At 40.4% G+C, this 12,479-nt stretch overlaps 1 protein-coding gene across 2 annotated transcripts in view; it reads right to left on the bottom strand.

The window, feature by feature from the left end:
• TBC1D4 (TBC1 domain family member 4) overlaps window positions 1-12,479 on the bottom strand; it is a 234,269-nt gene that overhangs the window by 220,428 nt on the left and 1,362 nt on the right. The gene's annotated exons all lie outside the window — the stretch shown is intronic.

Raw genomic sequence — 12,479 nt, 5'->3', positions numbered from 1 at the left:
TAGAAGTGAAAAATTGAGATATCTACCGACTTTATTAGATAGAGCGTTGTCAGAGGCCAATCTGAGGATGTGTTATTTGTGAGTCAAGCAAAGAACTGAAACCTGAGAATGGCTAAGAACGGAAACCACACTTGCGAAGATTCTGAAGTGATCTCAGTTGGACTTGGCTAAGGATGACTGAAATGTAGGGAGCCTGTGGAGAGGAGCAGTCCAAGAGGAGACTGAGGGGGGCGGCCAGGGAGCGGGGAGATGAAGGGGCGAAGCCATGCAGGGTTGCTGGAGAAGAATTTGGATATTACTCTGAGCACAAAGGGAATCTGCTCTGGTTTGTGCTCCCACTGAAGAAGGGACTGATAGGGCAAGAGTAGAGCAGGGAGAATAGTTGAGAGAAGTCTAATAGTCCCAGAAAGACCTGATGAGACTTAGACCCAGGTGGAGGCAGTGGTCTTGGAGAGACACAGACATACTAAAAACTAAGTTTTGGACTTCCCTCGCAGTCCAGTGATTGGCTCTGGGTGTCCACTGCAGAGGAAACAGTTCCATCCCTGGTCAGGGAACTAAGATCCCACATGCCCAGTGCAGCCAAAAATTGAAAAAAAAAAAAAAAGAGTGTTTAAAGCAGAGTCAACATGATTACTTCCTTCAATGAGGACTGTACTTGGGAAATGAAAACTAGGACCCAAACATAATTCCCAGGTTATAAGTATCAGCAACTACATATTCACATGCAGATGTCAAGTAAGCCTGTAAATGCTGAAAGAAGCTGGCACTCTGAGAAGAGGGCTGAGCTATATGGACACATTTAAGGTCCATCAATAAAAAATTTACAAAGTGGGCTTCAGAAAAGGCATGAGGTTCGGAAATCCAGATCTGCTGCTACTGTTGGCTTGCATCTTTAGAAAATTACTGACTTAGTTTTCTCATCTATTAAATGGAGATAAAAATACCTATTTTTAACAGGATTGCTAGAAAAGGGTCAGCAAACATTTCCTATAAAATGCCAGATAATAAAAACCTGGGGCTTGGTGGCCATAGGGTCTCTGTCAAAAACACTCAATACTGTCACTGCAGAATGAAAGCAGCCATAGACAATATGTAAATAGATGAGTGGGGGGGTGTGTTCACAGAAAACTGTTTACAAAAACAAAGGGAAGAGTGTGTCAGCCCCCAGTCTAGAGCTGTGGTTGTCAGAGTGTGGTTCTGCACCAGCAGCATCAGGATCACCAGGGAATTGTTAGAAATGCAAATGCCGGCCCCACCCCAGACTTACTGAATCAGAAACTCTGGGGATGGAGGTCCAGCAATCAGCATGAAAGTGAATCCTCCAGGTGATGCATGCTAAAGTTTGAGGCCCTCTAGTCAAGAAAACAAACATATTTGTATCCTGCTGTTGTGTGAAAACTATATACATCTTAATTATGTTGAATCGGTTCACAGTGCTTTTCATGTCTACTATACCTTCTTCTTTTCTGTCTGTTCATCCTATTAATTTTTGAGTTTGATATTGAAACTCCAACTAAAAAAATCTTAATTTGTCTACTTAAAAATGGCAGAAAGTGAAGAGGAACTCAAAAGCCTCTTGATGAAAGTGAAAGAGGAGAGTGAAAAGGTTGGCTTGAAGCTCAACATTCAGAAAACAAAGATCATGGCATCTGGTCCCATCACTTCATGGGAAATAGATGTGGAAACAGTGGCTGACTTTATTTTGGGGGGCTCCAAAATCACTGCAGATGCTGATTGCAGCCATGAAATTAAAAGACGCTTACTCCTTGGAAGGAAAGTTATGACCAACCTTGATAATATATTAAAAAGCAGAGACATTACTTTGCCAACCAAGGTCCGTCTAGTCAAGGCTATGGTTTTTCCCGTGGTCATGTATGGATGTGAGAGTTGGACTGTGAAGAAAGGTGATCGCCGAAGAATTGATGCTTTTGAACTGTGGTGTTGGAGAAGACTCTTTAGAGTCCCTTGGACTGCAAGGAGATCCAACCAGTCCATTCTAAAGGAGATCAATCCTGGGTGTTCATTGGAAGGACTGATGCTAAAGCTGAAACTCCAATACTTTGGCCACCTTATGCGACGAGTTGACTCACTGGAAAAGACTCTGATGCTAGGAGGGATTGGGGGTAGGAGGAAACGGGGAAGACAGAGAATGAGATGGCTGGATGGCATCACCAACTTGATGGACATGAGTTTGAGTGAACTCCGGGAGTTGGTGATGGACAGGGAGGCCTGGCGTGGTGTGATTCATGGGGTCACAAAGAGTCGGACACGACTGAGCGACTGAACTGAACTGAACTGAACTGAAAAAAAAATTGTATTATATAGTGGAACTATATGTAACTTTGCTCTGTATTTTCCAAGTCTCCCATTAAATGTGCTATCATACTTTCACAATTTAAAAAATGAAAAAGAAGAAGTCAAAGGTTGAAAAAGAAACTAAATACATATATACTGCTTAGAGCTAATATTATCATGAATGTATATCTATTATTTTTTAACATAATAAATCTAGAAGTTTAGAGCATACTTTCGAAAGATAGAATCAAATGCTGGATAATTGTGGTGGATCAAGCAAAAGAGAGAAAACAAACTCTTTTAAACTACAAGATGGGCTCAGGTAAGAATAGTTGAGAAATTGAAGATTTTTTTAAATATACTTTTATTTCAAAGAATTTCAATACTACCTCATATATTAATTAAGCTAGATTTAATTTGGTCATGTTCACACTCCAGTTATTAAAATGAACAATATAATTTCAACATATCTTCATCCTAACTTCCAACAGAAATGAAGGTTTAATATCAATTAACTTCCAGATTCCACATGTCATATTAGTTATTGGTTAGTGGTTTATTGCTATAACTAACACTTTTTTTAAGGAACATACAGCAGGCAATTTTATCAAATGCCAGTATTATTTTAACAGAACAATTTGGCCATTTGAACTGAGGATCAATGGGGGAAGTTAAAATATAAAGGACTGTCGAAAAATAAAATATAACATCACCCATTTTCATATTGCTTTATCAGTACCATTAGAAACCAGACAGAAATCTAGTTTCCTAAATTAAGCCTACTGAATCTTCCTCAAATTAGATATAGAATTATGGGTGAATATAGAGGGATCGTGCCGACTACCTATCACCACTAGGCTATATTCCTGCCAATAGATCTTAGCAAAATTCCATATGAAAACCAAAATAAAATCAGTAAATAATGGCTAACAGCTTTGGAGGGAACCAACAGGAAGGCGTAAGGACCAGACAACCAGATCATCCCTCAGAAGGGGGAAGACCAGCTTCCAAAAGTGGAAAGAAATTCAATCAAGCAGGCAGTGCACAATATTTAAAGAGTCTGACAGTAGACACTGGGTAGTCTCCAAAGTGGAGGATGCAGCACATGCAACACAGAGTAATGGGGTATCCCACAAGATATATAGAATGTGCCTGCGTGCTAAGTTGCTTAAGTCCTGTCCAACTCTTAGGCTCCTCTGTCCATGGGATTCTCCAAGCAAGAGAAGTTGCCTTGACTGTAGCGGGTTGCAATGCCCTCCTCCAGGAGATCTTCCCGACCCAGGGATCGAACCCACATCTCTTACACCTCCTGCACTGGTAGTCAGGTTGTTTACCACTAGCACCACTTAGGAAGCCGGTATTAAGAATATGTCACTGGAAATCTAAGGGACAGAAATATTTGTCAAACCAAGCAGGAAAGCCATCAGTTTAATTTCAGGTAAACTCAAGAAATGCTTTTGAAATGTGGTGTTGGAGAAGACTCTTGAGAGTCCCTTGGACTGCATGATCAGTCCTGCGTGTTCATTGGAAGGACTGATGCTAAAGCTGAAGCTCCAATACTTTGGCCACCTCATGCAAAGAGTTGACTCACTGGAAAAGACTCTGATGCTGGGAGGGATTGGGGACAGGAGGAGAAGAGGACGACAGAGAATGAGATGGTTGGATGGCATCACCGACTTGATGGAGGCGGGTTTGAGTGAACTTCAGGAGTTGGTGATAGACAGGGAGGCCTGATGTGCTGTGATTCATGGGGTCACAGAGAGTCAGACACGACTGAGCGACTGAACTGAACTGAACTGAAACTCAAGAAAATCCCTCGAGCTGCCTAGCTAATGAGAATTAAATGGCTGAAGTCAGGGCAAGAGGTTAATTGAAAAAACTGGGAGCTGTCTGAGGCCAGGAAGACAGATTTTCTTATTGCTTTGTAAAACCCTAAGCCATAAATGTATCGGTCCACATTGGATAACCTATTATGGAAGATGTGAATGAAGATACAATTGTGAGATATAAAAATATTACTTGATTTGCTCAACCAGAAACCCTGTTTGACTTGCAATCTGAAGTTGACTTCAAACTACTCAGAAGTTATATAATACTGACAGTACAAAGTTCCAAATTCCTGTAAAAATTCTCAAGAGTTCCAAAGTGAGGAGTATCCAACTAGTTAAGGGCATCCGCAAAATAAATGATCTGAAGCAGCAAATTTAGGCTTCTATATTTAACCAGGAAGATCCCATTACTAGGAGATCCTCTTTCCAACCCAACCTCTTACAAGAAATGAAACTTGAAAGGGATCAGTAATTTGGAGACAAATACCTCTGTATCTTTTTCATAGAGCTGCAAAAACCTGTGTTAAGATTATCTGAAATTAAACCCACCAAAATTTTAATCTCATACTTTTTTCCCTCTCTGTCATAGGATCATAGATGATCAGAGTCATATTAAATAACACCTGAAAGTTTAAGCCAGGAGTTTTCTGAACTTACCATTGGTTGTTAGAATACTTTTGAAGATAAATTAAGATGTTAACATAATTATTTTACTGTTACTTTAAATATGTTCACAAAAATCTAGACATAAACTTTAAATACTTACAGCTCTAGCTTTTAAACAATTTTCAAACCAAAGTCAACTTACAAAATACCCACAAACACAAGTATAAAACCAGTAACAATTACACTAATGAGCTAAATTCAATGTGATGAACGATGTTATTTTCCCAAACACATGCCTATGGCACTGGCTGCCACAGCATGGGTACAGCAGCTCATGTCAAATGCTTTTTTGAACCACCTTTCCCTACTTGAACTTCTGCAAAACCATATATCAGCCCATCAGGTCACTGGGATTAATGTAACCTTAAAATTTACATATTCTTTCCCTTTAACCCAAGGTAATTAAAATAGCACAACTTGATACCAATATTTTTTGCTTTATTGTATATGTTTTATAATGATGGTAAGATGCACTACTTTTATATTTTATAATTTCACACTTTATAATTATATACTTTGATATTACAATACAATTTTATAATTTATACTTTCTACTTTGTTATACTTTACAATATTTATATCCTTTATGGGTCAATAAAACAAATGCATGATTGTATCCATTCTTAAATACATATCCTAAAGAATTTTTATTCTAACCTAGTTATCAGGGCTTCCCTGGTGGCTCAGACAGCAAAGAATCTGCCTGCAGTGCAGGAGACCCAGGTTCAATTCCTGGGTTGGAAAGATTCCCTGGAGAAGGAAATGGCAACCCACTCCAGTATTCTTGCCTATAGAATTCCAAGGACAGAGGAGCCTGGTGGGCTACAGTCCATGGGGTCATAAAGAGTCAGACACAACTAAGTGCCTAACACACTTTCACTTTTGCTTGTTAATTATACTTCAATAAAACTGGAAAACAAAATAAAATAAAACAAATATTTTTTTTTAAATCGGGAAAAAGTGATAGCATAAAGCTTCCTATCACTAACAACTAAAATCAGATTTTTAGAGTAGCAGATAAGAGAACTATTCACGCAGACTGGAAACTGCTTCTACCATTACAAGCTTTGTGTCTTTAGGGAAATATTTAAACTTTCTTAGCTCAGTTTTCTCATCTGTAAAATGGGAGGAAGACTGGTACATACTTTATACTGCTATTGTGAAGATAAAATGTGATAACCTAGGGCAAGCACTAAAGGCAGTAATATCATCCAGCAAGAGCTCAACAAAGGTTCGCTTTTAAGTATTAAAAAGCTATTTAGATAGACATACTATGGTGTATGTTAGTAATCACATTACACCCTTCAAGTAACAAACCAATGGCATGCATAGTTGATGCCTTCCAATGAATTACTAAATTTGTGTTAATATTTTATATAGACCAATTTCAAGCAAAATCCTTTATCTGTTCAATAATTCTGAATGTACTACAAAATTAGTTTATAACTGATCCGTCCCTCATTTTACAGGGGAATGTATCTAAGTAAAAACATGACATGTGGTGGTGCATAGTAAGTTGCTTCAGTCGTGTCCAACTCTGTGCAACCGCATGGACTCTAGCCCACCAGGTTCCTCTGTCCATGGGGATTCTCCAGGCAAGGATACTGGAGTGGGTTGCATGCCATTCCCCAGGGGATCTTCCCGACCCAGGGACTGAACCTGTGTCTCTTACGTCTCCTACATTGGCTGGTGGGTTCTTTACCACTAGCGCCACCTGGGAAGCCGCAACAACATGGCAACACAGCCCAGAATAAATGGGCGTCTAAAATCACTATCTAGATGATTTTAACAAAACAAACACAAGCCATGAGATTTGAAAAAGAAGGAGGAAGGAGAAGGAGAGAAAAGAAAAGTTTGCAATAATCACTCAGAGTAGTCATAATCTTTTTCACCAAATTGTCAATTCTGTTTCTTCTTGCCTGATTTTTTTCCTACTAGACAGTATATTAAACACACTGATGTTTTACATGCTAGTTCTGCAGATTCAAATAAATACAGCTTTGATTTTTGCAAAAATTTATCATAATTGAATATTAGAATATATTCCTTATAAATTGATTATGCCATCTGAAGAACCTAAAACTTTGACTTGAAAGGTAATATTTCCATTAAACATATGACTAGTCTCAGCATATCTGGCAGAATAATGTCTATCTAGCAAAGAAAATCGGAGAAGGCAATGGCACCCCACTCCAGTACTCCTGCCTGGAAAATCCCATGGACGGAGGAGCCTGGTGGGCTGCCGTCTATGGGGTCGCACAGAGTCGGACACAACTGAAGCGACTTAGCAGAAGCAGCAGCAAAGAAAATATGCAAAGTTATTAAGCTATAAAATGAAGAGTTTCTTAAAAATCTGTAGATATGATTCCTCCCCACACTCACCCTGAACTTTCAAGTTTGAGAACAGCTGCAAAAATAACCAAGAGAATAGAAGGGATCATATACCCAACCAGATGAACAGAATCACTGAGGGCTGTGGGTCTCAAACTGTGGTCCCCAGACCAGAAGTCTGAACATCATCAGAGAACTTGGTAGCATCAGAAACTGAGGGTGGGGGCCACCAGTCTGTTCGAACAAGCTCACCAGGTGATTCTGACACACACTCAAGTCTGAGAACCTCTGGTTTATGATAAACAAGCCTTGATACCAAACACCACCATCTTCATTATAACCCGCCGTTCACATGTGGGAGTCTCTGGGTATACATTTTTAGCTTTCCCCTAGATATGGTAGTCCGGAGAAGGCAATGGCAAGCCACTCCAGTACTCTTGCCTAGAAAATCCCATGGATGGAGGAGCCTGGTAGGCTGCAGTCCATGGGGTCGCTATGAGTCAGACATGACTGAGCGACTTCACTTTCACTTTTCACTTTCACACATTGGAGAAGGAAATGGCAACCCACTCCAGTGTTCTTGCCTGGAGAATCCCAGGGATGGGGGAGCCTGGTGGGCTTCTGTCTATGGGGTCACACAGAGTCGGACACGACTGAAGTGACTTAGCAGCAGCAGCAGCAGATATGGTAGTCAGGATCCTACCACAAAGCTGAGGCAAATTAGATCCAACGCAGATCAGAAAGGGAGAGAACAAAAATAGTGACTACAGCAAACATGAGGGAGGAGATCTACCTGTCTAGAATAGCACAGAGTACTTGGAAAGCATAGAGAGAAATGTGAAAATGTCCAGATTTCTATTTCTCTGCTTTCCTTGCTTGTATATTCCCAGAGCCACTGATACTCAACTCTGACACTAAAAATGATCTTTGGAAAATATATGGGTGAAAATTGGTTATCTGAGTAAAGCTCAGAAAATACTAAATATTTTAAAAGAAGCAAAAAACCCACAGACTTAGAGAACTTAGAGTTGAAAATAAACCATGTCGAGTTCACTTTTTAATTTTAAGAACATAATTTGTAAAATCTCTTTGAAAGTACATTCTTGTGAGCCTCAAGGAATATATACACAAATGAAATCAATGAAAATTACAGCAATCATGTTTTGTGTTTTTAAATTACTCATTCTATAATCTGAAACATATGCTGTTGACTCGCACGCAAATGATAACACTTGTAATCTCTAACAAGCGTTATAAACACTAACAATTCTTATTATTAATATCATAAAAATATATATAAATAACATAAAACAAGTTCTGCTTTTTAATGGGGAAATGGAGATGATGCTAAATATGTAGTATTTTCTGAATGCTACATTCAGGCTCTTTCTGAAAGTAAGTACTTTGAAAAATATTAGTGACCTTCCCAAGATTTTAGGTATAGAATCAGAGATTCTTGGTTTCTCCAACCAGTTTTAAGTCTACGACTCAATTTATGCCAGTGCAATTGTTTTTTAAGTTATGCAGAGTTAAGCACTTTTCAAATATCCAACCTTGGCTGATGAGTGCTGACTGACATTCCTCCCATGCAAGACTACACAGGCTTGAATAAATGGGAAGCAATCTGTATTGGCATATATTTGAACTGGAACTAGTTCACTTGCTCCCAACCCACACCTCTCTTTGCACCTGGGAGAAATAGCTCTGCATCAGAGCATTAAGACAGAGCACTCCTCCAGGCTGACTAAGGTTTAGCATCCTTAGGCTGACTCTTACCCACCAGGAAGGTGTGGAGCCAGAGGGCACATCACTATGGCAACGCCCCACAACAGACCCAAGCTACTCGCATACACCCACTCCCATCTCTGAGGTCACACAGAGATCCAACCCCCAAAAGATGTGTGAGTAGATATGCTGCAAAACATCATCATTTTATATACAGAAACCACTATCCTCCATTTCTGTGACTTGGCAGAAACACAAACTTTTCCACTTATTTATGGTCATCTATGTTCCTGTTTGCCCTAAACAGTCCAGTTTTATAGTTGCTATGCCAGTGTAAGTTTAACGACACCTCCTTTCTCATAAAATTGTCCTGCATTAAACAATAAGTTATATGGGCATCCAACAGACAGGTCTGTTTCAGAAAAGGGACAGGCAAGAGCGACAAAGCAGAGACTAGTTTACTTGGGGAGGTTTGCAGGACTTCTGCTCCAGGCTACCTTCCATATTTTGTTCAGGGACTGTAGAAAATACTTAGGAGAATTGAAGCTCCCCTAGAGAAAGAAATGGCAACCCCCTCCAGTAGTCTTGCCTGGTAAATCCCATGGACAGAGGAGCCTGGCGGGTTCGCAAAAGAGTCAGATATGATTAGCGACTAAACAAGAACAAATAAGTCTCTACTTCAAATGTAAAATTCAGTGGCAAAGCAAACAGCAAATTTTCTTCCTTCTCATTTCACAGGTGCTCAGAAAAATCCAGAGATTCTACGCTATATGAGGTATACTGCTGGATGGAAATAATGTGATGAATTCATCCTCAAACAAGTTCAACTACAGAATCATCACTACTGGGAATCTGACTTATAAATTCTGCCTTTCAAATCATTCTAACTCTCCTCACTATTTCAAAAGGAAATGTGACAAAGAGCACACAGTATCTAATGAGTGCACTTGGCCACTCAACAAATATTTATGCCCAAGATCAAAAGTGGCCGTCCTTAGATCTCTGAAGCCAAACTTCAGATGTGTTTTGTTTAGCCCAGATAGGATTCTTAAATGTTTCAAATACTTGCTAATACTTTAAAATGTGTACTCATATGTAAAAATCCAAATTTCCATTTTCTCTTGAGAAATCAGAAGTTTGGTCAACACTGGGCTTATATTCTGTTAATGTAATTTCCATCTAGAGCTGAGCAGCATCTTGAGAAAGAACTTCCCTATTTAGTCCTCCATGGACCTCACACCACCATCCTCCCAGCCGTTGAGGTTTGTAACCCTTGATTTATGGCTGGAGATAATTCTTAAGTAGACAACATCTGGCCTTTCAAATTAATGATCCTTTGCCAGGGGCTCTCTAGGTTTGGGGCAAATAGGAATCTACATCTTCAGATCAAAGACTCAACTAGGAAATGACAATAAACAGGAAAAATTTGTTTCTTCTTTTATCAAAAAGCCATTTGACTTCCACTGCTCCTATGAAGCGAGTACATAAGCTTACATGCTATTATTTGTAAAGTGACAGCACATTCAGCCTCTCAAATCTAAATACAAAAAGGAAGGTAAATAAAATGGGATATTTTAATTGAACTTCAATGAGTCCAGGGAAAACTCAACAGCTGCTGTTGAGAATTTAAGGTGCTACAACCCAGAGACAAACTTTGACCATCAGTGAAATTAGCAATGATGTATCATGCTTCAGACCTGAAGAAAAGAACTATCAAGAATCTTGAAACATTCCTTAAAGTCCTAGAAAAATGCCACTACTTCCATCTTACTCACAGAACCCAAAAATCTTAAAACAATAAAGACAGTGATAAATACAATACCATAACAGTGGAAATAAAGAACACGCTGCCTTCCAACTTCAAAATAGTTGACAGCTAAAAATAAATTTTGAACAGATAAGTATGAAATGAAATTCATTTTAATCATGGTTAGGATTCTGAGACCATCTATAATAAGGTATTTTACCATAATGTAACAGAGGCCCCATAAATCAAAATTGCTCTCTTCACACTGGGAGTTCTGAGCATATTAAACTAGCTTACAAAATAACTAATGGAATTAGAAGATACTGAACTTTTATTTTCTTCAGCTGAACTATAGGCCTTTTGTGGAAAACTATTAAACAGACAGTCTTTCTGTTACAGATACTGCTGCTTCTGCTGCTAAGTTGCTTGAGTCGTGTCCAACTCTGTGCGACCCCATAGACGGCAGCCCACCAGGCCCCTCTGTCCCTGGGATTCTCCAGGCAAGAATACTGGAGTGGGTTGACATTTCCTCCTCAGTTACAGATACTAGAGGCTTTAATTTTTGAAAATTCATATATGAATTTTACTTATAGAATGTTTTCTCATCTGACTATCAATTGGCCAGCTGCTAAAGAAACTGGCCACATAGTACAACTGAGACTTTAATGATTTATATAGAGACATCACTATTTTCCCTTGTGGCTCAGACGGTAAAGCGTCTGCCTACAGTGCAGGAGACCTGGATTCGATCCCTGGGTCAGGAAGATCCTCTGGAGAAGAAAATGGCAACCCACTCCAGTACTCTTGCCTGGAAAATCCCATGGACTGAGGAGCGTAGTAGGCTACAGTCCATGGGGTCGCAAAGAGTCGGACACCACTGAGCGACTTCACTTCACTTCATTTTCCCTAAGAACCTAAAGTACTTTGCCCAAACAAACAAATAACTCAAAAATAACAGCATCTCAGGGACTTTTGACATGGTAAAAAAAAAAAAAAACCCTTACGCATTTTTTAAAGGGGGGGAGGGGTGCTGTTTTTCAAGACAAAACCAAAATGTGGTAAAGATTGTTTAAATATCTCTCTCCAGAAGAAAAAAAGGACTGTGTCCGTTTTTTAAGGAATTAAAAATGTACTGTTTGGTAACAGGCACCTCGATTTCGTAAACTCTAGAGAAATTACATTAGAAAAGAGATTTTTCGCCTCATCTGAGTTTTAAATCACCAGAGTGGGTATTGATTCTGTCTCCAATTAGTGTGTAAAAAACTGCAAAAAAAAAAAAAAAAGTCTTTCTGCTCAACATCTAAACGCAGGTTCCTATTTTAATGACAATCTGACAGTGTCTAGTAACTTCTCCCTAAGTCCGGCTCTGAAACATCTTCCCACGTCGGAGACCTGCAGGTGTTTTGTGACGAAGATGCGACCATCCAAGGAGCTAAGGTACAAGACTCGACCAAGACCCAGGATGAGTGCGGAGGCCTTTAGGAACCCAGCCCTCTCCCGCGCTCCCTCTCACACACACGTGCACGCACTAACACTCTCGACCAAGGCCGGGCATGCCATCTCTCCAGTCACACCCCAAGACGTCGGGATCCTGCCAGGACGTGCGCTGCTCCCCGCATAGTCCTAGGTCCCCCGCCGTCCCGAAGCCACTCAGCCTCCCTCTCTCTTCCTCGATCCTGCGGGTCATCTGCTCCCGCCGCCCCATCCGCCCCCCAAAGCCAGCTCCCAGACTCGGGGTCCGAGGAGCGGGACCAGCTGCGCTCAAGTGCGCCACGTGGAGGGCGCGCGCCAGCAGCGGGATCAGAGCCGGTCCTTAACGAGGGGTACCGGCGCCCGCAGCCCCGCCACTCCTCCCGGGTGTGTCGGACCCTCCCCGGGGCCTC

This window comes from Moschus berezovskii, chromosome 13, assembly GCF_049115385.1.
Source record: "Moschus berezovskii isolate FMDL1 chromosome 13, NW_MosBer_1.0, whole genome shotgun sequence".
Lineage (NCBI taxonomy): Eukaryota > Metazoa > Chordata > Mammalia > Artiodactyla > Moschidae > Moschus > Moschus berezovskii.
This window is presented reverse-complemented; position numbering and strand designations above follow the sequence as displayed.